This window comes from Lacerta agilis, chromosome 3, assembly GCF_009819535.1.
Source record: "Lacerta agilis isolate rLacAgi1 chromosome 3, rLacAgi1.pri, whole genome shotgun sequence".
Lineage (NCBI taxonomy): Eukaryota > Metazoa > Chordata > Lepidosauria > Squamata > Lacertidae > Lacerta > Lacerta agilis.
Genome location: NC_046314.1, coordinates 115,825,322 through 115,851,993, shown reverse-complemented (window position 1 = coordinate 115,851,993; position 26,672 = coordinate 115,825,322). Strand labels below are relative to the sequence as shown.

Genomic DNA, 26,672 nt, shown 5'->3' with positions numbered 1-26,672 from the left:
TGACAGCCATCTGTCAGGAATGCTTTGATGGTGTTTCCTGCTTGGCAGGGGGTTGGACTGGATGGCCCTTGGGGTCTCTTCCAACTCTAGGATTCTATGATTCTATGTCTGCTGTTGATCCAGATAGAAACACTGACCCAGACCAAAAGAAGTGGGGCAGGGGAAGGGATCGGAGAAAAAAAAGAAGAGGCGAAAAAGAAAAAGAGAAGTAGAGCGTTTTGACATGGGAGTGAGCACCACCATTCTAAAATTGCAAATGGGAAGGCGATGAAGAGACAAAGGTCAAGAGCCCATAATAATATTAATAGCAACAGATTGAGGGAGTTGGGGAGACTGAGAGGAGATCTGAGAGCCATCTTCCAATATCTGAAGGGCTGTCCCAAGGAGAAAGGGGCAAGCTTGTTTTCTCCTGCTCACCATGGGGAGGGCCAGGTGGGCTGTAGCCCCGGGCATATGATCTTGCTGGCTGCTGGGCGTCTCTGCCCACTGGAGCCTGGCCCCTATGCTGAATGGCCACCCAGTCAGTGTTGTGGGGGTGCACTTGCCAAGAGACGCCATGGCTGGGGAGCCCCCCCCCATGTGGGCAGGTGAGGAGGGAGCACAGCACAGCCCTGTGAACCCTCTGTGCCCCATGCTTGCCCATCAGTGATGGCATCTAGAGTTGGGCTAGAAGGAAGGGTTTTGTTCGCCCTCTGTGCCCAGTCCCTGGTCCCGCCTGGAGAGTGCCCCCCAGGGGGTATCAAAAGATGCCGTGCCACTGTGAGCAGAGAGCAAGACACAAACCCACAGATTCACTTTCTGAGTTGTTGAACACTGGAATGGAGCCCTTCAGAAGGGGCCTGATTCTCCTTTGCAGGAAGAATTTAAGCACAGGTTGGATGGGCAGCAGTCAGGGATGCTATAGCTGTGATGCCTGCTTTGCAGGGGGCTGGATTTCATGATCCCTGGTGTCCCTTCTGTGAACCTATAACTCTATGGTCTTTGACCGGTCCTTGGCACATGCCCCTCAGGGCTTGCAACATCCATCTTGCAAAGGACGGTTGGCATCCCACAAGATTTCAACAGTCTTCCAGCCACCTATAAGTAGAGGGACCTCTCTTTCCCCAGTCAACTGCTTTCCCACTTGGCTTCTGTTACCTCCAGGATTCCCACCAACCTCCAGCCATGAAGATCTTCTGCCTCCTCTCTGTTGCCGTCCTCTTCTTGATGCTGGTGGCTCCAGGTATGGCCTTCTTCTCACATGCTTCTTCTCTGAGCTCCACAGTTCTCAGATTTATTCCTTTTAAACTGGATCAGAGCACCACTTGCTGTGACTCCCAAAGAGGTGGTGGGATCTTGCCCCATGTTTCCCAAATGGGGCTTTTGGTTGGACACTGTGAGACGAGGATGCTGGACTGGATGCGCCCCTTTTGGCCATATCCATCAGTCAAGCTCTGCTTATTACCTCATTTATATGATCCACAAAAGCTCTTGCTTTCAAATCTGCAATAATGAGCTTCAGCAAACTCAGCTCTGCAGTGGGTAAAAGAATGGGCCAGTTTACTGGGCAAGGGGGCTTCTCTCTCCCAGTTTTGCCAGTGGCCGCCCAGGGAAGCCAGTGGCTCTGACGCAGCCTTCCCTACCACCTTGGCTCAGACCCTGTCCTGAAGGTGCAGGGAGGCAGAAGAAGGGACTGACTCTCTGCTCCAGCCCTGCATTCTTCCAGCACCAGCTTTCCCCAACCTGGTGCCCTCCAGGCGTCCAATCCATCAGGGCCATCGTGGAAGAAGTTGTGGAAGGTGTAGAAGGTCAGTCCTGTGAGACAGAGCCTTCACATTCTTCTTTTTCCTCCTCTAGATTTCACCAGAGCCCAATCCCCATGTTGTCGTCACCACTGTCAACGTCTCAGGGGGAGATGCCAACCAAGGTGCATTCGACCCCAAAGGCTACTTCTTCGGTGTGGTCGCCAAGCTTGTTGCCGTTAACGTGAGTTAAATCAAATCATAGTTTTCCTAGAAAATTAGTCAGTGGTGTCTCATGACCCCAAATGCATGACACATATCACTCTGTTTCCCCCCTAACCCACCTCCCTCTCTTAACCTTTACACCCACTGTGAGGGGGAACAGTATTAGCGTGTGCACAGGGAGTTGAAGACCCTTTCCTCTCCCCTTGCTCCCCCCATGAAAGCTCTCTGACCCCTCAGCCACAATTCCCCTTAGACTCCATTGGCTCATAGAACAGTTCTTCGTGGTATGAGAGGTTAGGGGCTCATTCGCTGACCCTCCTCAAATAGCAAAGGCAACCTGCGTGAAAAGTCCCTGTGATGGTGGTTATTGAATCACAGAATTGTAGAGTTGGAAGGGAGAGAGTTAAATGCACACCAACACACACTCACAATGAGCTGCTGAAATGTGTCCTCTCCTGGGGTTGCAGTTTGTAAAAAGGAGGAAAAAGAGTCACATTAGGAAAAAAAAGTGTGTGTGGCAGCCAAGCCCGCTCAGATTCCCCCAAAGTACATACATGAAATGCTCAGAGGTCTCTCTTACAATCATAGAATAGAAATGTAGCATTGGGAGGGACCCAAGGGGTCATCTAGTCCAACCCTCTGCAAAACAGACCCTCGGTGTGCAATTTGGACTCTGACAACAGTCAGCTCTTCTGCCTCCCAGTTGGAGTTACTGGTTTGGGTTTTCAGAACCACCACCAACACCCGTTTTAACAGTGTTTCCTCCTCTCACAGGATATTAACCCTGCAGACCTCCGGTGAAAGACCTCTGGTGAAAGGAAGACCCCCCTGCTCTCCTCCGATGTGCAGCTGCCTCGACTGCACCCCCCATCTCTGCTGGGGAAGAAACCGCTTTGCTTGATGCTGCTGAAGGCGATTCTGGGAAGGAGTCAAGAGGGAGCCATCCTGTCTGCCTGTCTACTCACGAGTCAGCCCCACTGGGGTCTGACTCCTTAGTAAATGGGCTGGGAACTTTGATTTGGTTTGCCTGCAAAAACGCGATAGCTTTTCCTTTTTAATAAATGCAAGCATTGAAAAACTTTGTGATGGTTCGTGTTGTGAAAGCGTGTGCTGGGTTGAGGGGACTCTTTTTGGTCAGACTCAGATAACCATTCTCTCTCTCTCTCTCTCTCTCTCTCTCTATCTATCTATCTATCTATCTCTCTCTCTCTCTGCCAGTCAGTGGTGCCATCCAGGTTTTGTGGTTGCTTTTCAATCCTTGGCTTTGCACAAGGGCACTTCTCAAATTGTAGACAGGATCCTCTCCCTGGGGTCTCCCCTGCCCCTCCCTGTGCCCCTTTCTCTGTGTCTCCCCTCCAACTCTCTCTCTCTCTCTCTCTCTCTCTCTCTCTCTCTCTCTCTCTCTCTCTCTCTCTCTCTCTCTCTCTCTCTCTCTGCCAGTCAGTGGTGCCATCCAGGTTTTGTGGTTCTTTTCCAAACATGGCTTTGCACAAGAGCATTTCTCAAATTGCAGACAGGCCCCTTTCCCTGGGGTCTCCCCTGCCCCACCTCAAGCTTAGAAACAGGAACTGAACTTAGCTGAAAAAGTTAGGAGATATACATTGCAACATTTCTCCCATGAAAATAGTAATGTTCAAAATAATATTAATAATAATAATACCCCACCCATCTGACTGGTTTCTCCAGCCACTCTGGTCGCTCAGAAATATATACCTGTATAAAACCATCACATCACATTAAACATGAAAGAACCTCCCTATACAGGACTGCCTTCAGATGGCTCAGGGGTTGCAGAATTCCACACCTTCCATTTTTTGGATGAAAATTGGGAAGTTCTTAGGAAAGGTGGGACATTCTGAGATCAAATCAGCAACTGGAAGAGCTTCTGTAAATCCAGAACTGTCCCTGGAAGATAGGGACACTTGGAGGGTTGGAGGGACGTGGAGAAAGAACAAGCTGGTGATGAAGGAGAAGGGGGAAATGGACCAGTCCAATACATTTGAGCATCTGAGGCAAACCACAAAATGCTGCTTTCATATATGTGTGTGTGTGTGTGTGTGTGTGTGTGTGGAGGGAGTGAACAAGCGAGTGAGAGAGTGCTTTTCCATTATTATTTTTTACATTGATCATACTTTCAGCATTCACTTTATAAATTGCTCATCCGAGCATCGACTTGCCTCCCTCCCCTTCATGGTTTCCCAATTAATATTTTTATATCCTAGCATTTATTAGTTTTCCCTTTTACATTATACCTTCTATTCTCTGATTTTAAATAAAAGTAAAAGGGTTGTTGTTGTTGTTGTCGACTCTGGGGTTGCGGCGCTCATCTCGCTCTATAAGCGGAGGGAGCCGGCGTTTGTCCACAGACAGCTTCCGGGTCACGTGGCCAGCATGACAAAGCCGCTTCTGGCGAACCAGAACAGTGCACGGAAACACCGTTTACCTTCCCGCTAGAGCGGTCCCTATTTATCTACTTGCACTTTGATGTGCTTTCGAACTGCTAGGTGGGCAGAAGCTGGGACCGAACAATAGGAGCTCACCCCGTCGCAGGGATTCAAACCGCCGACCTTCTGATCAGCAAGCCCTAAGCTCTGTGGTTTAACCCACAGCGCCATATTTCAAATTTCACATTTTTCAAATCTACTTCCCTACCCTCTCACTTAGTAGGTCACTTGCCTGGCTACCATATGCCCATGGGATTTACTTCAAATTAAGTGGGTTTATGACAACAGCAAACAACTGCTGCGGCCTCTGTTAAGTTCTGAGAATGCTGAAACGTTTTCAGATTTATTTTCTGTACAGTACATTATACAGAAGGCAAATTGACATAGAGGACAGATTGAGATAGGTGATTGTGAAAGAGGGAAAGAAAGGTGACAAAAAAAGGAGGCGAGGCAGGAAAGGGAGAGGAGACTCAGTTCCTCAGGTAATTAAATGGGCAAATCCTAGACATGTCTACTCAGAGGTAAGGTCTATTTGTTTGAGTAAAACTTATTCTCATGCAAATGTGCAAAGTTTAATATTTCAGTGCTGTGAGTGAAAATGGCTTTGTGGTTTTAAAAATAAAATGGCAAGTTGATGTTGCCATTTTTTGTTCATTTTGATTCCGGCGCCCGTCCCCACATTCAAGGTGGCTTTGTCGGAGGCGCAGCGATCTGCTCCCCGAGGAGTGAGTGGCATAGGGCGGCTGGGCTGGGCTGGGCTGAGCAGGTGGGGGCACCGCCCCTCGAGGGAGGCAGCTGCAGCTTTTCCTCCTCTTCCTCCACCACCACCATCTCGCTTCAGGCACTGCTGCCGGGAACAGAGCAGGCGCGCCAGTCAGCCTTTGATGCTTTTGAATTATGGTGCTGGTCAGCCTTCTTGATGGTCCAGCTCTCACTTCCATACATCACTACTGGGGAAAACATGTTGTTCAGTCGTGTCCGACTCTTTGTGACCCCATGGACCAGAGCACGCCAGGCAACCCTATCCTCCACTGCCTCCCGCAGTTTGGCCAAACTCATGGCAGTCACTTCGAGAACACTGTCCAACCATATCATCCTCTGTCGTCCCCTTCTCATTGTGCCCTCCATCTTTCCCAACATCAGGGTCTTTTCTTGGGAGTCTTCTCTTCTCATGAGGTGGCCAAAGTACTGGAGCCTCAGCTTCAGGATCTGTCCTTCCAGTGAGCACTCAGGGCTGATTTCCTTCAGAATGGAGAGGTTTGATCTTCTTGCAGTCCATGGGACTCTCAAGAGTCTCCTCCAGCGCCAGAATTCAAAAGCATCAATTCTTCTGCGATCAGTCTTCTTTATGGTCCAGCTCTCACTTCCATTCATCACTACTGGGAAAACCATAGCTTTAACTATACGGACCTTTGTCGGCAAGGTGATGTCTCTGCTTTTTAAGATGTTGTCTAGGTTTGTCATTGCTTTCCTCCCAAGAAGCAGGCATCTTCTAATTTCGTGACTGCTGTCACCATCTTGGAGCCCAAGAAAGTAAAATCTCTCCCTGCCTCCATTTCTTCCCCTTCTATCTGCCAGGAGCTGATGGGACCAGTGGCCATGACCTTAGTTTTTTTATGTTAAGCTTCAGACCCACCCACTGTCCCCCAATATCACCTTCTGATCTGGGCTGCATTTGGCAGTTGCTTTACCCAACTTTGCTGCCTGTGGGCATCCGATGGAGCAACACTTGTCCGTCGACTTGGAGCAAGACCAGATGGGGAAACCGGACATAGCCCTGTGATGACAGGTTCCCCACCTTGCCTGCTGGGTTTGCCCTTCAGGCTCTTTGGTAAGGATGCTGAAGACATCTCATGGGGCCCATCTCTGTGGAGATTGCAAAAGTCCAGCAACTGCCTTCCAAATGCTACAGGCACAGCCCAGACCAACAGCTCACGACTGGCAGTGATACTTCTCCCCTTTCTCCAAAATTAAATATAAAAGCCTTGCCCTCACCTTTGGGTGCCCACTTTTTGTTGTTGTTGTTCAGTTGTTCAGTCGTGTCCGACTCTTCGTGACCCCATGGACCAGAGCATGCCAGGCACCCCATCCTTCACTGCCTCTCGCAGTTTGGTCAGACTCATGTTGGCAGCTTCGAGAATACTGTCCAACCATCTCATCCTCTGTCGTCCCCTTCTCCTTGTGCCCTCCATCTTTCCCAACATCAGGGTCTTTTCTTGGGAGTCTTCTCTTCTCATGAGGTGGCCAAAGTACTGGAGCCTCAGCTTCAGGATCTGTCCTTCCAGTGAGCACTCAGGGCTGATTTCCTTCAGAATGGAGAGGTTTGATCTTCTTGCAGTCCATGGGACTCTCAAGAGTCTCCTCCAGCACCATAATTCAAAAGCATCAATTCTTCGGCGATCAACCTTCTTTATGGTCCAGCTCTCACTTCCATTCATCACTACTGGGAAAACCATAGTTTTAAGTATAAGGACCTTTGCCGGCAAGGTAACGTCTCTGCTTTTTAAGATGCTGTCTAGGTTTGTCATTGCTTTTCTCCCAAGAAGCAGGCGTCTTTTAATTTTGTGACTGCTGTCACCATCTGCAGTGATCATGGAACCCAAGAAAGTTGTGGTAGTTGGGCTCAGATTTATTTCAATGGATTTTGTCAGGGGACTGATTTGTAAATCCGGGGACTGTCCCCAGGAAACGGGGACGTCTGGTAACCTTACCATGGGCCCAATCCCAATATCCTCTACAAGTCAAGGCTTTTACTGGATGGCTCACAGTAGTGTATAAATATCTGTTTAGGGCATTTCCCAAAAGGAAGGGGGTGACACCTGACCCACAGGCACCTGCCTGACAAGGGTGTGATTCTGATATCCACCCCCTCTCACACCTACCCACATCCATCCTGCATTGGTTTTGAAAGCCTCTGCAGGGCTTATTCCACTTGGAGTTTTGCCCTCAACATCTTGCTCCTCAGCTCCTCCTGAAGTGTCCTTTGAGCCATCCAACTTCTGTCTTTCACCTTCCGCAGCCAAGTCATAAACAGAGGAGGAACAGCACGAATAGCCCAGAATAGAATCAAAGATCTGAAAGGTACAACCCAAAGGTGCTCTTGGGGGAGAGAAAAAAAGGTCAAGGGAGTGGTGCCCCCACCTTCATGGCAAGCCTGAAGAGCAACCCAAAGGGAATGTTCCTTTAGGACTGCACAATGGCGCCCAGCAATGTTTAGCAGCATTAACCCCAGAGCTAGAAAAAACCCATAGCTACAAAACATTTGAAAGGCTGTACACAGCAGTCCTTGCTTCAGATAAGGAGCAAGCAGAGGGATAAAGGCCGGTGAGGACCATTGGGGTGCGGGGGTAGGTGGAGATGCTAGAAGCTCTCTGCAATTCCCATTCCCATTCCCCAGGAATCCCCAGCCTGAAGTTGGCGTCTTATGCCTATACGGCATCCCAGGAGGTCTTCTTTAGGAGACCATGTGCTCTTCTTCACATACTTCAACATGTGGTCAGCCAACCCTCCTGGATCTGGGGAGCCTCCTGCTCATTCTGCTGAGTGGAGCCCTGGACATCTGCCCCAAATCCATCCCTGATGTCATCTCTCCTCTTGCTTGCAAGAGAGGTGGCATCCTGCTCCACATCAGCAACCTGTGGGGTGTTGACAACTGGGGGCTTGGGCCAAAAGGTTATTCAGATTGTGGATTGGAACGTGCCCTCAGTTCCTTCTCACCCCAAAGTTTAGAATCTAATAGAGGAGGTGACTGAACTGGTCAGACAAGTTTCTTTCTGCAGCAATGACTGGATGACCGCCTTCAAGGATACTGAACTCTGGGCAAACACTGAAACGCCTGGGGTTTTCTCCATGCTCCGCAATTTGGGTGCTGTGTAACAATATTTTCAAGGAATCCTCACATGTGTTGTTTGCCCCTTTTCTCCAGCTCCATCCCTCAATCTGTTTGCACGCCAAGGGATGTCTTTAGTGTTGCTGCTCCCCAATCCCACCCACTGTCCCCCGATATCACCTTCTGATCTGGGCTATCTCCGAAGTTCACTGGGTTGCTTTGGCAGTTGCTTTACCCAACTTTGCTGCCTGTGGGCATTTGATGGAGCAACACTTGTCCGTCGACTTGGAGCAAGACCAGATGGGGAAACCGGACTTAGCCCTGTGACGACAGGTCCCCCACCTTGCCTGCTGGGTTTGCCCTTCAGGCTCTTGGGAAAGGATGCTGAAGACATCTCATGGGGCCCATCTCTGTGGAGATTGCAAAAGTCCAGCAACTGCCTTCCAAATGCTACAGGCACAGCCCAGACCAACAGCTCATGACTGGCACTGATACTTCTCCCCTTTCTCCAAAATTTAATATAAAAGCCTTGCCCTCACCTTTGGTTGCCCACTTTTTGTAGTTCCCCTCAAATATGCACAATGCACAGACGTTTAAGCCAGTGTCAGCCAGCAATATTAAAATGAATCATCAAGCAAGCAACACAAATACCACAAAAGCAGCACAACACACAAACACACACATACAAATAGACAGCAAGACAGTGCTCAAAGAGTATCCAGGAAAAGAGAAGATTAAGCCTGCCCTTTCCTTCAAAAGATGGATCTGGAGAATGATCAAGGGCATGGAAAAGCAACAGAATTGTTTGGTGCTGGACCGATGGGTTGGTATCCAGGGCCAGAGACGTCCAATTGTGGATGGGAATCCCTGCTCTTCTCCCCTGCAGACCCCACCCCATCACATCCTCAAAATCTTTTCCAAAGTATTGGGCAATGTGTGATACAAGCCTCCAGATCAGTTTTCGGTGGTGTCAGTAACACTAGCCTGGTTTGTCATCATTATGCCAAAGGTGGTTTTGCACATATCCTGTAGAAAACATTTGGCTTCCCACAAGGTTTCAACAGTCCTCCAGCCACCTATAAATAGAGGGACCTCTCCTTCCCCAGCCAACTGCTCTTCCACTTGGCTTCTGGCATCTCCAGAATTCCCACCAACCTCCAGCCATGAAGATCTTCTGCCTCCTCTCTGTTGCCGTCCTCCTCCTGATGCTGCTGGCTCCAGGTATGACCTTCTTCTCACATGCTTCTTCTCTGAGCAGCTTCACAGCTCTCAGCTTTATTCCTTTTAAACTGGATCAGAGCACCACTTGCTGTGACTCCCAAAGAGGTGGGATCTTGCCCCTCTGTCCTCCTGGAGAGTTTCCCAAATGGGGCTTCTGGTTGGACACTGTGAGAAGAAGATGCTGGACTCGATGGGCCCCCTTTGGCCAGATCCATCAGTCAGGCTTTTCTTATTACCTCATTTATATGATCCACAGAAGCTCTTCCTTTCAAATGTGAAATAATGCACTTCAGCAAACTCAGCTTTGCGGTGAGCAAAAGAATGGGCCAGTTTCCTGGACAAGGGGGCTTCTCTCTCCCAGTTTTCCAGTTGCTGCCCAGGGAAGCCAGTGGCTCTGACGCAGCCTTCCCTACTACCTTGGCTCAGACCCTGTCCTGAAGGTGCAGGGAGGCTGAAGAAGGGACTGACTCTCTGCTCCAGCCCTGCATTCTTCCTGCACCAGCTTCTCCCAACCAGGTGCCCTCCAGGCGCCCAAGCCAGCAGGGCCACTGTGGAAGAAGTTGTGGAAGGTTTAGGAGGTCAGTCCTGCAAGGCAGAGTGTAATGGCTTGGGTCTCTCCCACACAAGCGAGATGACTCCGGCAGTTAATTATTTCAGATTTATTAGCCAAATAACAAAGCCCCGGGTCAGAGCTCCGCTAATTTTTGTCATCCTCGGAAAGCACAGTTGCCGGAACTGCACCCTTTTCCCCCAATGGGAAATCCCCACCTCCTCTTCCTTTCCTTTTCCAGCTTCTCGTAAAGTCTCCTGATCCTATGAGATTTTGGAGATAGCACTGCTGGTATTTCTGTATCTGAGTCGCTGTCTGGGCTGACAAGCTGCCTTCTTTAATTAGCTCTCCCTTCAGTTATCCCTGTGCCCAGAGATACTGTGAGAGTCACTGTTGCTTCCTGCCACTTCTCCCTCCCCTCTGCATTCCATTCTAATCAGTGCTCTCTCTACAGGTGAAACTCAGAAAATTAGAATCATAAAATCATAGAATCCTAGAGTTGGAAGAGACCCCAAGGGCCATCCAGTCCAACCCCCTGCTAAGCAGGAAACACCATCAAAGCATTCCTGACAGGTGGCTGTCAAGCGTCCGCTTAAAGACCTCCAAAGAAGGAGACTCCACCACACTCCTTGGCAGCAAATCCCACTGTCCAACAGCTCTTACTGTCAGGAAGTTCTTCCTAATGTTTAGGTGGAATCTTCTTTCTTGTAGTTTGAATCCATTGCCCCATGTCCGCTTCTCTGGAGCAGCAGAAAACAACCTTTCTCCCTCCTCTATATGACATCCTGTGCTGGCCCCAAGGGTTTGTCCATGAAGCGAGGTCCAAGTCCAGTCCTGGGTCTAGGGGTCCAAAGGAGGTCAGTCCGGCAGGGAGCGAGGCAGGAAGCAGGTCAAGGTCCAAGGCAGGTTCAGGCACAAGGTTGCAGGTTGAGCACACGCTTGCAACTAAGTTGCTCACGCAACTTGGGCTGCGTCTGGCTGGCTTTTATCTGGCCCTATGCTTAGGGCGGTCCCGATCCTCCGGAGACTCGCCTCTCCTCCGGGCCTGGAGGCGAGCACTCCTCCTGCAGACACTTAACTCCCTTCGCCTCTCTGCCCTGAGCCTCTGTAGCTCAGGAGAGGATGGTGGGATACAGGACCCAGGGGAAGCCTCAGCTTCCTCTGAAGAGGCTGGGAGTGGAGCACCTGCAGGCAATGGGTCCTCCCTCCCATCAGGAGCCAGAGCAGACTCTGCTGATGCCTGCACCTGGGGATCCAGCACAGGTGGGGATCCTTCAGGCTCAAGCCCTGGCCCCGGCTCAGCTGGTTCTGGAGGCGGGGAATCCTGTGCAGGCTGGGATCCCTCAGGTTCAGCATCAGAGTCTGACTCCCAGGCCATCACACCATCCCCCCTCCCAGGCCTCCCCCTCAACCGAGGGGCTGAACCAGGCTTGCTGGGGTAAGCTGCATGGAAATCACGGAGGCAGGCAGGTGCGTGGACGTTTTCCGCTGGTTCCCATGAACGATCCTCAGGCCCATACCCCTTCCAGTCGATGAGGTATTGGAGCTTCCCCCTGCGGTATCGTGAGTCGAGAATGCGCTCCACCTCGTACTCAGGCTCCCCCTCAACCAAAACTGGCTGCGGTCGTGGATTGTCTGGGTGGAACTCGTCGGGCGGGGCGACTGGACTAAGTAGGGACCGGTGGAATACTGGGTGAACCTTGAGCGATGGAGGTAACTGGAGGCGAAACGCCACCGGCGACACCTGCGCAGTGATGGTGAATGGGCCGGCAAACCGTGCATCCAGCTTTCGTGAGGGCCGAGAAGGATGCAGGTGACGGGTAGAGAGCCACACCCGATCGCCAACATGGAGTTCTGGCCCCTCCTGACGATGTCGGTCAGCCTGGGCCTTGTAAGCGTCCTTGGCCTGGCGCAGTTGCTCCATCAATAATTGTTGCTGGGACTGAAGCTCCTGAAGCCAGTCTGTCACTGCGGGGACCGCGGAAGCTGGCAGCACGTCTGGGAACAAACGTGGATGGTAGCCGTAGGAGGCCTGGAACGGGGTCTGCTGGGTGGAGGCGTTCACTGCATTGTTGTAGGCGAACTCCGCCAATGGCAAGTGATCAACCCAGTCATCCTGCTGGAAGCTGCAGTAACACCGGAGGTACTGCTCCAGCACCGCATTTGCCCGTTCCGTCTGGCCATCGGTCTGCGGGTGGTGGGCCGAAGATAGACAGACCTCCGTCCCAAGGGTCTGGTGCAGGGCTCGCCAGAAGTGGGATGTGAACTGGACGCCGCGGTCAGAAACCACACGCTCGGGAAGGCCATGCAGGCGGAAGATGTGCTGCAAGTACAGTTGAGCCGTTTCCTTAGCTGTGGGTATGGACGGGCAGGGGGCACAGTGCACCATCTTAGTGAAATGGTCCGTGAAAACCAGGAGGCAGGTACAGTGACGAGATGGGGGCAAGTCCACCACAAAGTCCAGCGAGACCGTGTGCCAGGGACGCGGTGGGACTGGTAATGGCTGGAGCAGACCGGGAGGTCGCCCGGTAGGACCCTTGGCCCGCCGGCAGACATCGCAACCAGCAACATAGCGTGCCACATCAGCCTTCAGGCGGGGCCACCAGAACTCCCGGCTTACCAGATGGGTGGTCCGGTACCGCCCAAAGTGCCCTGCTGCTGGGGCATCGTGGGACAACTGGAGAACCTCAGCCCGCAATGGTCCTGGTGGGATGTATAGACGACCCTGGTGCAGCAGTAGGCCCTGGTGCAGGGCTAGCCCTGGATATCGAGGGCATGACCCGTCAGACAGTTCCCGGAGCCGTTCCTGAGCCCAAGCGTCGACCCGTTGCTGTTCTCGCACCCGAGCCTGCAGCGGCTTGGCCTCCTGAGTGGCCAGGAATGCGGCCGGTGGTAAGATAGTCGTCGGTACTGCCTGCTGTACAGTGTCCGCGACGTCCTCGGGTTTCCGGGACAGGGCATCCGCTTTCCGGTTTTGGGAGCTAGGGATGTAGCGGATCCGGAACTGGAACCGGGAGAAAAACAGCGCCCACCGGATCTGCCTTTGGTTCAACTTGCGGGTGGTCTGGAGGTACTCCAGATTCCGGTGGTCCGTTCTCACTTCCACCGGGTGTCGTGCCCCCTCAAGATGATGGCGCCAGACCTCAAAGGCCACCTTGATGGCCAGTAGTTCCCGCTCCCACACGGTATAGTTACGCTCCGCCGGAAGGAGCTGCCGGGAGTAGTAAGCGCAGGGTAACAGCGGCGCATCAGGTCCATGTTGCTGAGACAGGATGGCACCGAGAGCCGTACTGGAGGCATCAGTCTCCACCACGAAGGGACGAGAGGGATCAGGATGCTGTAAAATCGGCGCCCTCTGGAAACAGGCTTTTAACCCCTGAAATGCCACTTCAGCCTCCTCATCCCAGGAGAAGGGCGTCTTGGGGCGCAGCAGTCGGGTTAATGGGGTGGTGCGATGAGCATAATCTGCAATGAAGGTCCGGTAATAGTTGGCGAACCCTAGGAACCGCTGTAAGTCCTTGCGGTTCCGGGGCGCTGCCCACTCTCGAACCGCAGCCACCTTCCCAGGGTCCATCTGCACCCCGTCAGGGGAGAGTCGGTGTCCAAGGAAGTCCACTGACCGCTGGTGGAACTCGCACTTGCTGAGCTTGGCGTACAGGCGGTGCTCCCGCAAGCGCTGCAACACGGACCGAACATGACTCTCGTGACGGGCTGGGTCACGGGAATAAATCAGAATATCATCTAGGTACACCACCACGTATTTGTCTAGCAAGTCCTGGAACACGTGGTTGATGTACCGTTGAAACACGGCGGGCGCGTTGCATAATCCGAACGGCATAACCAGGTATTCAAACTGCCCATACCGGGTCCCGAATGCCGTCTTCCACTCGTCCCCGGCACGGATCCGAATCAAGTTGTAGGCCCCTCGGAGGTCCAGTTTGGTGAACATCTGCGCCCCCTGCACCCGCTCCAGCAATTCTGCAATAAGGGGCAAGGGGTACCGGTCTGGGATGGTGATCTTATTCAGGGCCCGGTAGTCATGGCAGAGGCGAAGCTCCCCACACTTCTTCTTAACGAAGAGTACAGGAGCGGCAGTGGGTGAGGTAGAGGGCCTAATGAACCCGCGTTCCAGGTTCTTGCGAAGGAAGTCCTGCAAGGCTTCACGCTCTGGCTCCGAAAGAGAATATAGGCGGCTCACAGGCAGGGGCGCCCCAGGCTGTAGGTCTATGCCGCAGTCGAAGGACCGATGAGGCGGCAGCTGGTCTGCTCCCTGTTCCTCGAACACGTCTAAATAGTCCTGGTACACGGCAGGGAGCGTTGACACAGCCTGCCCCATGGGGGCAGCAGCTACTAACTCGGACTGAGCATGGGAACCCGGGTCTGGGAAGCGTACAGTCCGATTGACCCAGTCGATCTGAACATTGTGCGACTCCAGCCAGTCCATCCCAAGCACCAGGGGAAACCGGGGCATGGTGGCAATGTCCAGGGTTCGCACCTCCCGGTGCTGCTGGTAGCACAGGACCAAGGGCTGGGTCTCCCGAGTAACAGCGCCCGAGCGTAGGAGCCGTCCGTCAATTGCTTCCACCTGTACTGGTTCCGGCTTGTTCTGAAGCGGCACCTGATGCTGAGTGGCGAAGGCAGAGTCCATATAGGAGCGGGTTGCCCCCGAATCCACCAGAGCGTGGGTGAGAATCCAGGGCCCACCGGGGGGGTATAGACGCACCGGTATCATGAGGTGTTGCAATTCCACTGGTGAGGGCCCATCATGCAATGCTTGGGACCCCAGGTAGCCTGGGCCATCGGCTACTGGGGTTGGCCGTTTTCCCTGCGGCTGGCGTTTCTCAGGGCAGGTTCGGGCGTAGTGTCCACTCCCACCGCAGTAGAGACACAGGTTCCCCTCTCGACGCCGAGTCTTTTCCGAGGGGGAGAGGCGAGGCCGCGCTGCCCCGAGCTGCATCGGCTCCTCCAATGACTCAGCTCTGGCCACGGAACTGCAGGGAAGCACCGGCGCCGGGAGCCCGGAGTGCTGGCGGCCCCGGGCCTGGCGACGGTCCTCCAACCGATCGTCTATCTGCAGACTCCGTTGGATGAGGGCATCCAGTGTGGCAGGGCGATCCAACGTGGCCAGCTGATCCAGTGTCTCGTCTGAAAGTCCCTCGAGATACTGGTCCCGCAGTGCAGAGTCGTTCCAGGTCAAGTCCTGCGCCAGCAGCCGAAATTCCGTGGCGTAGGTGGCCACTGTGGACTTGCCCTGTTTCAACCGCCGAATTGCCCGATTGGCTTGACTCCCCTTCTGAGGGTTGGCGAACGTGGTTTCCAGAAGATTGCAAAACCCCGTATAGTCTGTCAGCAAGGGGGAGTCTTGCCGGAGCAGCGGCAACGCCCACTTGGCCGCCTGGTCCTTCAGCAAGCTGATCAGGAAGTGCACCTTGGTGCAGTCGTCGGGGAAATCCCGAGCTCGCCCCTGAATATACAGCTTGGCCTGGGCGAGAAACATGGGAAAGCTGGCTGGGGACCCATCAAATTTCTCTGGCAGGGCCACTGGGTACTTGCCAGGAGCTGGGGCGGCGGCCCCAGGAACCGGTAAGGCATCCAAACGCTGCTGAAGCGCCGTAACCGCATTGCTTAGCTGCTGCACGATGTGGGTCAAGGCCTGGTTCTCCTGGGCCAATGCCACCAGCGCCGCCGCCTGGTCGGCCATGGCTACTAGTTCCTCCCGAACGCACCCCAGCGAAGGGGGAGTGCGGGTGTGGCGTGAGCAAACTGTGCTGGCCCCAAGGGTTTGTCCATGAAGCGAGGTCCAAGTCCAGTCCTGGGTCTAGGGGTCCAAAGGAGGTCAGTCCGGCAGGGAGCGAGGCAGGAAGCAGGTCAAGGTCCAAGGCAGGTTCAGGCACAAGGTTGCAGGTTGAGCACACGCTTGCAACTAAGTTGCTCACGCAACTTGGGCTGCGTCTGGCTGGCTTTTATCTGGCCCTATGCTTAGGGCGGTCCCGATCCTCCGGAGACTCGCCTCTCCTCCGGGCCTGGAGGCGAGCACTCCTCCTGCAGACACTTAACTCCCTTCGCCTCTCTGCCCTGAGCCTCTGTAGCTCAGGAGAGGATGGTGGGATACAGGACCCAGGGGAAGCCTCAGCTTCCTCTGAAGAGGCTGGGAGTGGAGCACCTGCAGGCAATGGGTCCTCCCTCCCATCAGGAGCCAGAGCAGACTCTGCTGATGCCTGCACCTGGGGATCCAGCACAGGTGGGGATCCTTCAGGCTCAAGCCCTGGCCCCGGCTCAGCTGGTTCTGGAGGCGGGGAATCCTGTGCAGGCTGGGATCCCTCAGGTTCAGCATCAGAGTCTGACTCCCAGGCCATCACACATCCTTTGATATATTTGAACGTGGCTATCATATCACCCCTCAACCTTCTCTTCTCCAGGCTAAACATACCCAGCTCCCTAAGCCGTTCCTCATAAGGCATCGTTTCCAGGCCTTGGACCATTTTGGTTGCCCTCCTCTGGACATCTTCCAGCTTGTCAGTATCCTTCTTGAACTGTGGTGCCCAGAACTGGACACAGTATCCCAGGAGGCTTCTCCCTCCCCTCTGCATTCCATTCTAATCGGTGCTCTCTCTACAGGTGAAACTCGAAAAATTAGAATATCGTGGAACGGTTCATTTCTTTCAGTAATTCAACTTAAAAGGTGAAACAAATATATGAGATAGACTCACAACATGCAAAGCGAGATATGTCAAGCCTTTGCTTGTTATAATTGTGATGATTATGGCGTACAGCTGATGAAAACCCCAGAGTTGAAATTGTGAATTTGGGGTTCTCATCAGCTGTACGCCATAATCATCACAATTATAACAAACAAAGGCTTGACCTATCTCGCTTTGCATGTCATGAGTCTATCTCATATATTAAACTCCAGTAGCTAATGAAAACAATGGCTTACATAAATGGACTTTTCCACGAGATTCGAATTTTTCAAATTTCACCTGTATGTCAGCGTTCTCATTCCATGTCAGTGAAGGAACGCAGCTGACACAGAACCTCCAAAGTCTTCTTTTTCCTCCCCCAGATTTCACCAGCGGCCAATATCATTGGTGTCAAAACGAATGTAGAAAGAAAGGGGGGGAATTGGAAAGATGCGCTCGACCCCGAAAGGTGCTTTATTACTGTGGTCGATATCCTTGTTGCCGTTAAGGTGAGTTAAATCAAATCTTAGTTTCCCTTGAAAATTAGTCAGTAGTGTCTCATGAACCCAAATGCATGAGACTCATCGCTCTGTCCACCCCACCTCCCTCTCTTAACCTTTACAGTCACTGGGGGGGGGCACAATATTAGTGTGTGCACACGGGGTTGAAGACCCTTCCCACCCCCATTGCTCCCTGCATGAAAGCTCTTTGACCCCTCAGAGACAACTCCCCTTATCCTGGGAAGGAATGCCTCCACTGGCTGAAAGAACAGCTCTTCCTGGCATGAGAGGGTGGGTGGGGGCTCAGTCGCTGACCCTCCTGAAATAGTAATGGCAACCTGTGTGAAACGTCCCTGTGAAGGTGATAATTGAATCACAGAAATGTAGAGTTGAAGGAGAAATTCCAGTGGCTGGGAGGGAAAGAGTTAAATGCACACCAATGCACACTCACAAGGATCTTCTCAAATGTGTCCTCTCATGGGGTTGCTGTTTGTAGAAGGAGGAAGAAGGAAAATGAATCACATTAGAAAAAACCTAAGGGGTCATCTAGTCTAACACTCTGCAAAACAGGCTCTCGGTGTGCAATTTGGACTCTGGCAACAGCCAGCTCTTCTACATCCTAGTTGCAGTCACTGGTTTGGGTTTTCAGGACCATCACCAGCACCCGTATTAACAGTGTTTCCTCCTCTCACAGGACATTAACTCTGCCAACCTCTGGTGCAAGACCTCTGGTGAAAGGAAGACCCCCCCCCCTGCTCTCCTCTGATGTGCAGATGCTTCAACTGCACCCCCCATCTCTGCTGGGGAAGAAACCGCTTTGCTTGATGCTGCTGAAGGCGATTCTGGGAAGGGGTCAATTGGCACCTATCCTGTCTGCCTGTCTACTCATGAGTAAGCCCAATTGTTCCCAATGGGGCCTGACTCCTTAGTATGTGGGCTCAGGATTGGAGCTTGGATTTCGTTTGCCTGCAAAACTGCTTTAGCTTCTTCTTTTTAATAAATGCAAGCATTGGAAACCTTTGTGTTGGTTCGTGTTATGAAAGCGTGTGACTCAGATACCCATTCTCTCTCTCTCTCTCTCTCTCTCTCTCTCTCTCTCTCTCTCTCTCTGCCAGTCAGTGGTGCCATCCAGGTTTTGTGGTTGCTTTTCAAGCCTTGGCTTTGCACAAGGGCATTTTGCGAATTGCAGACAGGCCCCTCTCCCTGGGGTCTCCCCTGCCCCTCCCTGTGCCCCTTTCTCTGTGTCTCCTCTCCAACTGTCCTGTTTCCTTGGGCAGCTGCACAGAGAAGGACTGGCTGTTTCATAAACAGGAATTGAGCAGAGCTGCAAAAGTTAGGGGACATAGCCTGCAACATTTCTCCCATGAAAACAGGGATGCCCTGTTCCTTCACCATCACCAAGAAAGAGAGCCAGTGTGGTGTAGTGGTTAAGAGACTCGTTATCTGGGGAACCGGGTTCGTGTCTCCACTCCTCCACATACAGCTGCTGGGTGACCTTGGGCTAGTCACACTTCTCTGAAGTCTCTCAGCCCCACTCACCCCACAGAGTGTTTGTTGTGGGGGAGGAAGGGAAAGGAGAATGTTAGCCGCTTTGAGACTCCTTCGGGTAGTGAAAAGCGGGATATCAAATCCAAACTCTTCTTCTTCTTCACCATCCTGATGTTATTTTTCATAACTCACCCATTGGACTGGGTTGCTCCAGCCACTCTGGGTGGCTTCCAACATACAGTATAGAAAACCCTTATGCTCCCTCTCCCCTCATCTTGCTTGGCACATCAGTAACCTGTGGGGTGTTGACACCTGGAGGCTTAGGCAAAAAGTTTACTCATCTTGTTGTGGACTGGGGAGTTCCCTTCATTCCTTCCTATTCTTGGGGTCCTGAATCCACGGAGGGTTAGAATCTAGACTCGGACCTTCACTGGCCACTGGAGTGTCCCAATCAGCATCTCTAAAGAATAAGGCAGGTGGGAAGAGATGCAATTAAGAGGGATGCTACAGGCTAATAGGTGAGCCATTCCACCGCCTCATCCCCTAGCTGATAAGCAGGAAAACTGTGGGTTGTAGTAGTAGTAGTAGTAGTAGTAGTAGTAGTAGTAGTAGTAGTAGTTGTTACCAATTATATTTCTAGACAACCCTTCAGCCAGCATGCTGTTGAGAGCCTTGTGATCTGGGCTAATTCCCAATTTCACTGTGCTGAATCTGGCAGTTGCTTTACCCAGTTTTGCTGCCTGTGGGCATCCGGTGGAGCAACGCTTGTCCGTTTACTTGAAGCAAGACCAGGTGGGGAAATGGGACTTAGCCCTGTGACCACAGTTTCTCCACCTTGACTTCTGGGTTTGACCTTCGGTCTCTTGGGAAAGAGTGCTGAAGACATCTCATGGGACCCATCTCTGTGGAGATTGCAAAAGGCCAGCAACTGCCTTCTAAATGTTACAGGCACAGCCCAGACCAAGAGCTCACGACTGGCACTGATACCTCTTCCCCTTCTCCAAAATTAAATATAAAAGCCTTGCCCTCGCCTTTGGTTGCCCACTTTTTGTAGTTCCCCTCAAATATGCACAACAATGCACAAACGTTTAAGCCAGTGTCAGACAGCAGTATTAAAACGAATCATCAAGCAAGCAACACAAATACCACAAAAGCAGCACAACACACAAACACACACATACAAATAGACAGCAAGACAGTGCTCAAAGAGTATCCAGGAAAAGAGAAGGTTAAGCATTTTGAGAATTCCATTCCTTCCGTGCTGCAGATTGTTACATGTCACATGTCTGTTTGCATTCCAGCACTGATTATTGGAGTCTTGTGAGCGGAAAGAGAGATACGCTATTTCCGCTTTTTTGCAGTTGTCTCTCCGAGTCCCAGGAAGGAAGACAGGGAGAGAAGCCATGTTTTCTTTACAGTGTATTTCTGTGGTTTCCCAAATCTCCTCATTAACAGCATACGTTTGTGCTGTGCAGGATACTACAGATACCTCTTTACTTTGACCTACAAGTAATTCATTCTGTTCTGCTAATTTATTGTCAAAACTATGAGAGCTGTTAGATTCACTTTGCCTGCCTAGCAATAACTCTTTCGTATCTTGAGAAGTCTTTCCAGTCTCCATGTAGGCTCTTGAGTCAGTCTTTGAGTAGAGTCCAAAGATATCATTTTGGAGAATATAGCGAATGCACTGCGGAATCACATTCCTTTCATGCTGTATGTCCTTTGTTAATACCATTTCCTGCAGAATTGGATGACGGCATGGTAATTCAGAAAGTGCTTTCCTCTGTCTGTTCAGACTCCTGGAATCTACTGCATGTGAATCCGGCCTCCCCAAAGTTGTGTCTAAACAATTTGCAGCTTCTTTATGGCCTGTGTCTTTAAAACTCTGTGAGATGCTTGAAGATGTAGGGATACTTCTGAGAGATGTCTTGTTTTCACAGTACACTGCCTTCCCCTTGGAAAGATGGATCTGTAGAATGACCAAAAGCCTGGAAGGGCAACAGAATAGTTTGGTACTGGGCCAATGGGGTTGTATCCAAGGCCACAAACTTCCATTTGGGTATGGGAATCCCATCTCTTCTCCCCTGCAGACCCCACCCCATCGCATCCTCAAAATCTTTTCCAAAGTACTGTGCAATGTGGGATAATAGCCTCTAGATCAGCTTTGGCTGGTACCTGGGGAGAGGATAGGATGCAGAACTCAGTTGGTGAAGTTGGGGACAACCTCCTGAGTTGGAGAGGGCGGTGAGCAATCCCAAGCAGAAATGTCGGCACAAGAAATGGATCTGCAGGACTGAGCCTGAGAAGAGCCCTGCAGCTGGGTGAGGCCAAAGTCTCTTCTAGTTGGGCCCCCAAGCAGCTGTGGTGTTGGGAGATTACCTGGCTCTTGGGCATAGACTGCAGGAGAACATCTGCATCAGGGGGTGGACTATTTCCCCCCAAACGTTTTGTACCTCACCTGCATGCACTTTCCGCAACTATGCATGATTTGGAACAGAGCTGCCCTTCCAAGTGTTCTCCTTCCATGAATTCTGCAAGGCAGTTCAATCAAGTAATGTGTACCAAAACGCATAAAGTGGTGTAATATGTATCCATACGGGATAAAATAGCATGCAAGAATGGGGGAACGGGACTGTAATGTCCCTGGGAAAACCCTGGACCTCGGCAATGAGGAAACAACGCTGCCAAAGCAGTCCTTACTAAGCTGTAGCCATTGTTTATTAAAGAATCATACACAGCGACGAAAACAACTAAAATGAATGAATGGGAGGGGAAGAGATTACAACTAAAATACCTGTATCCCAGCTAATAGGATTCGGGTGTACACAATGAGATTCCACACTTAAAGAAACATACATCACAGGGACACTGCCTTGCAAAGAAGTGTATATTATGTACGATAACATAAAAATGCCTGTGTATTTGGAAAAAATCCACCCCAAAATGCTGGTGAGTTTGTGTTTCTAAGCAAACTGAAGTGGAATAGTTGAGAACGCAGGGAGTGCTTTGTCGGATGCTGACACTCTGCCCTCCATAATGCCAAGGCTATCAAGCAGCCGGATCAGTGGGGCAGGTTGCATGTGGGGAAAAGGCGGAAGAGATGCAGGGCTTTCCTAAAGGGAGGTAAGATGGATTCATATAGGAGTGCAATGGAGACGTGACGGGAACCTGAGTATCAGGAGAGATAAAACCAAGGGCTTTTTTTCGTGCAGCTTGTAGTGAAACTTTGGAACTCCCTGGCACAGGAGGCAGGGAGGACCACCGACTCGGATGGCTTGAAATGCAGACCAGGAGCTGCTAGCCATGAGGGAGATGCTCTGCCTCTGCAGTGAGGGGCCACAATGCTTCTTAATGACAGTTGCTAGGAATCTCATGTGTTCCATAGCCATTGGTAGCCTACACGGAGTACCTGAGTGAACACCACTCTCCCCACTTGCGATTCTGGGCCAATGATGTTCAGAGGCCTCCTGTCTCCAGCAGGGGAGGGAGAATGTCGCCATCCTGGCCATGAACAGCCTTCTGCCCCAAGGATTGATTTCTCCTCCCTTCTCTTTCTTTTCATCAGGAAAATGGAGGTGGGCTCCCCTTCAGATAAGCACAAACACACCCATGCCCCTTTATGTTTGCTATAGTTGTGTTGGGGTTAGACTTGAATAACCTATGACTCTATGGTCTTTGGCTGGTCCTTGGCACATGCCCCTCAGGGCTTGCCACATCCATCTTGCAAGCAACGGTTGGCATCCCACAAGATTTCATCAGTCCTCCAGCCACCTATAAATAGAGGGACCTCTGCTTCCCCAGCCAACAGCTCTTCCACTTGGCTTCTGGTACCTCCAGGATTCCCACCAACCTCCAGCCATGAAGATCTTCTGCCTCCTCTCTGTTGCCGTCCTCTTCTTGATGCTGCTGGCTCCAGGTATGGCCTTCTTCTCACATGCTTCTTCTCTGAGCTCCACAGATCTCAGCTTTATTCCTTTTAAACCTGACTCTGAACACTACTTGCTGTGACTCCCAAAGAGGAGGGATCTTGCCCCTCTGTCCTCCTGGAGAGTTTCCCAAATGGGGCTTTTGGTTGGACACTGTGAGAAGAGGATGCTGGACTCAATGGTCCCCCTTTGGCAAGATCCATCAGTCAGGCTTTTCTTATCACCTCATTTATATGGTCCATGACCACAGAGGCTCTTGCTTTCAAATCTGTAATAATGCTGTTCACCAAACTCAGATTTGATGTGGGTAAAAGAACGGGCCAGTTTCCTGGGCAAGGGGGCTTCTCTCTCCCAGTTTTGCCAGTGGCCGCCCAGGGAAGCCAGTGGCTCTGACGCAGCCTTCCCTCCCACCTTGGCTCAGACCCTGTCCTGAAGGTGCAGGGAGGCTGAAGAAGGGACTGACTCTCTGCTCCAGCCCTGCATTCTTCCTGCACCAGCTTCCCCCAACCTGCTGCCCTCCAGGTGTCCAAGCCATCAGGGCCACTGTGGAAGAAGTTGTGGAAGGTGTAGGACGTCAGTCCTGTGTGAGAGAGCTTTCAAAGTCTTCTTTTTCCTCCTCTAGATTTCACCAGAGCCCAAGACTCATGTTGTTATCCGAGATGTGAACTTCACAGGGGGACCTGCCAGTGGAGGTGCAGAGCTAACCAAGTGACACTTTTTCGGTGTGGTCGCCAATGGTGTTGCCGTAGAAGTAAGTTAAATCAAAACTTTGCTGTGCCCCAAAATTAGTCAGTGGTGTCTCATGATCCCAAATGCATGAGACTCATCGCTCTTTTCCCCGCTACCCCACCTCCCTCTCTTAACCTTTCAGCCACTGTGAGGGGGACAATATTAGTGTGTGCACAGGGGGTTTAAAGGCCTTTCCTCTTCCCTTGCTGCCCCCATGAAAGCTCTCTGACCCCTCAGCCACAGCTCCCCTTAGCCTCGGAAGGAATGCCTCCATTGGCTCAAATAACAGCTCTTCCTGGTCTGAGAGGGTGGGGGTTCAGTCACTGACCCTCCTCAAAAAGCAAAGGCCACCTGTGTGAAATGTCCCTGTGAAGGTGGAATCACAGAATCACAGAATTGTAGAGTTCGAAGGCACCTCCCAGTGGCTGGAAGGGAAAGAGTGAAATGCACACCAAAACACGCGCACAAGAATCTGCTCAAATGTGTCCTATCCTGGGGTTGATGTTCGTAAAAAGGGGTCTGAAAAGAAGAAGAAGAAAGAGCCACATTAGAAAATGTGTGTGTGTGTGTGGTGGCAAACCCCTACTCAAATTCCCAAAAGTGCATACATTAAATGCTCAGAGGTTCCTCTTATAATCATAGAATAGAAATGCAACGTTGGGATCCAGCCCTCTGCAAAACAGACCCTCTGTGTGCAAATCCCCCAAAGTGCATTCAAGAATTGCTCAGAGGTCTCTCTTTCAATCATAGAATAGAAATGTAGTGTTGGGAGGGACCCAAGGGGTCATCTAGTCCAACCCTGTGCAAAACAGACCCTCTGTGTGCAATTTGAACTCTGGCAACAGTCAGCTCTTCTGCCTCCCAGTTGGAGTCACTGGTTTGGGTTTTCAGAACCACCACCAACATTCGTTTTAACAGTGTTTCCTCTCACAGGACATTAACTCTGCAGACCTCCGGTGAAAGACCTCTGGTGAAAGGAAGACCCCCTTGCTCTCCTCTGATGTGCAGCTGCCTCGACTGCACCCCCCCCCCATCTCTGCTGGGGAAGAAACCGCTTTGCTTGGTGCTGCTGAAGGCGATTCTGGGAAGGAGTCAAGAGGGAGCCATCCTGTCTGCATGTCTACTCATGAGTAAGACCCACTAGGGCCTGACTCCTTAGTAAATGGGCTCAGGATTGGAGCTTGCATTTGGTTTGCCCGCAAAAATGCTTTAGCTTCTACTTTTTAATAAATGCAAGCATTGGAAAACTTTGAGTGGGTTCGTGTTGTGAAAGCGTGTGACTCAGATACCCATTCTCTCTCTCTCTCTCTCTCTCTGCCAGTCAGTGGTGCTATCCAGTTTTTGTGGTTGCTTTTCAATCCTTGGCTTTGCACAAGGGCATTTTGCGAGTTGTAGACAGGCCCCTCTCCCTGGGGTCTCCCCTGCCCCTGCCCCTCCTCATGCCCCTTTCTCTGTGTCTCCCCTCCAACTGTCCTGCTTCCTTGGGCAGCTGCACAGAGAAGGATGTTTCACAAAGAGGAATGGATCAGAGCTGGAAAAGTTAGGGGACATAGCCTGCAACATTTCTCCCATGAAAGAAATATATATAAAAACATCATAACACGTTAAACATTAAAAAAATATCCCTGTACAGTACAGGACTGTCTTCCGATGTCTCAGGGGTCACAGAACTCCACACCCTCCAACATTTCTCAGATGGAAATGTGGACGTCCTTAGGAAAAGTGGACATTCTGAGATCATATCAGCAACTTGGAGATCTTCTGTAGAACCAAGACTGTCCCTGGAAGGTAGTGACACTTGGAGGGACGTGGGGGAAGAAGAAGGGGGGGATGGAGAGCGCTGTGGACAGGACCGGCCCAAGACATTTGAGCCCCTGGGGCAAACCACAAAATGGAAAGAAGGGGTGAGTTAAAATCTATATTAGAATCTTTTTTATTTTTTATTTTTTAATATAAATCTTTATTTAGACTCCATAGTAATAAAGCCAAAATCATACGAATAATAACAAAACATAACAACATAACGTAACATAATGTAACATAACATAACATAGCTTTACAATATAACATAACTTAGCATGACATAATATAATATATTTCTGACATAATTACATTTCTTCGTTACAATTGACTGCAAGAAGATCAAACCCATCCATTCTTAAAGAAATCAGCCCTGAGTACTCGCTAGAAGGACAGATCCTGAAGCTGAGGCTCCAGTACTTTGGCCACCTCATGAGAAGAGAAGACTCCCTGGAAAAGACCCTGATGTTGGGAAAGATGGAGGGCACAAGGAGAAGGGGACGACAGAGGATGAGATGGTTGGACAGTGTTCTCAAAGCTACTAATATGAGTTTGGCCAAACTGCGAGAGGCAGTGAAGGATAGGCGTGCCTGGCGTGCTCTGTTCCATGGGGTCACAAAGAGTCAGACACGACTGAATGACTGAACAACAACATATTCATTGATTTGTTTACTTCTTTGACAATCCTCCATATTATGTATTAACCTTTGTCCATTTTCCTTTCCCCCCGTTGTTGGTCAAATAAGAACGTATAACAGGATCATAGAGAGAAAGAGAAAGAAAAAGAAGAAGAAAATAATCAGTGAGAAAAGAGTAAGAAAAAAAGAAAGAAATTGCATTAAAACAAAATAAAGAAGGGAGAAGAGGAAGAAAGAGAAAAACAAACACACAACACAACACAGAATGAACAAAATTGACTTCTGATTATGCTCTTTGTTTGTACACGGATCTACAATATTGTATTGTCTTCTTTGGTTCTTTCCCAATAAAAAGATATTATTCTTCTTGCATACAAGAATCATGCTGTGTCTCTCCTCTCCTCTTGCTTGCAAGCGACTTGGCATCCCGCTGGTCCACATCTGCCCTTTGTGGGGTGTTGGCACCTGGAAACTTAGGCAAAAAGGTTTCTCATCTTGCTGTGGACCAGGGAGTGCCCCTCATTCCTTCCAATTCTTGGGGTCCTGAACCCACGGAGGGGTTGAATTTAACAGAGGAGTTTAGGCAACTTTCTTTGTAAGACTAGGACCTTCGCTGGCCACTGGAGTGTCCTCATCAGCATCTCAAAAGAATAAGCCAGGTGGGAAGAGCTGCTACTGAGAGGGATCCTAACACACTAGTAGGTGAGCCATTCCACCATCACTGGAGAGCCAGTGTGGTGTAGTGGTTAAGAGGGGTAGACTCGTTATCTGGGGAACCGGGTTCGCGTCTCCACTCCTCCACATGCAGCTGCTGGGTGACCATGGGCTAGTCACACTTCTCTGAAGTCTCTCAGCCCCACTCACCTCACAGAGTGTTACTTGTGGGGGAGGAAGGGAAAGGAGAATGTGAGCCGCTTTGAG

At 51.0% G+C, this 26,672-nt stretch overlaps 2 long non-coding RNA genes across 2 annotated transcripts; both read left to right on the top strand.

Annotated features, from left to right (window-relative positions):
* Positions 1–9,342: 9,342 nt before the first annotated feature.
* On the top strand, positions 9,343–18,020 carry LOC117044446. The gene is made up of 3 exons (XR_004426294.1): positions 9,343–9,440; positions 17,054–17,179; positions 17,865–18,020. It is a non-coding gene; the product is annotated as an uncharacterized LOC117044446 (long non-coding RNA).
* A 4,430-nt stretch (positions 18,021–22,450) lies between these two features.
* On the top strand, positions 22,451–24,345 carry LOC117044443. The gene is made up of 3 exons (XR_004426291.1): positions 22,451–22,574; positions 23,207–23,335; positions 24,247–24,345. It is a non-coding gene; the product is annotated as an uncharacterized LOC117044443 (long non-coding RNA).
* The last annotated feature ends 2,327 nt before the right edge of the window (positions 24,346–26,672 follow it).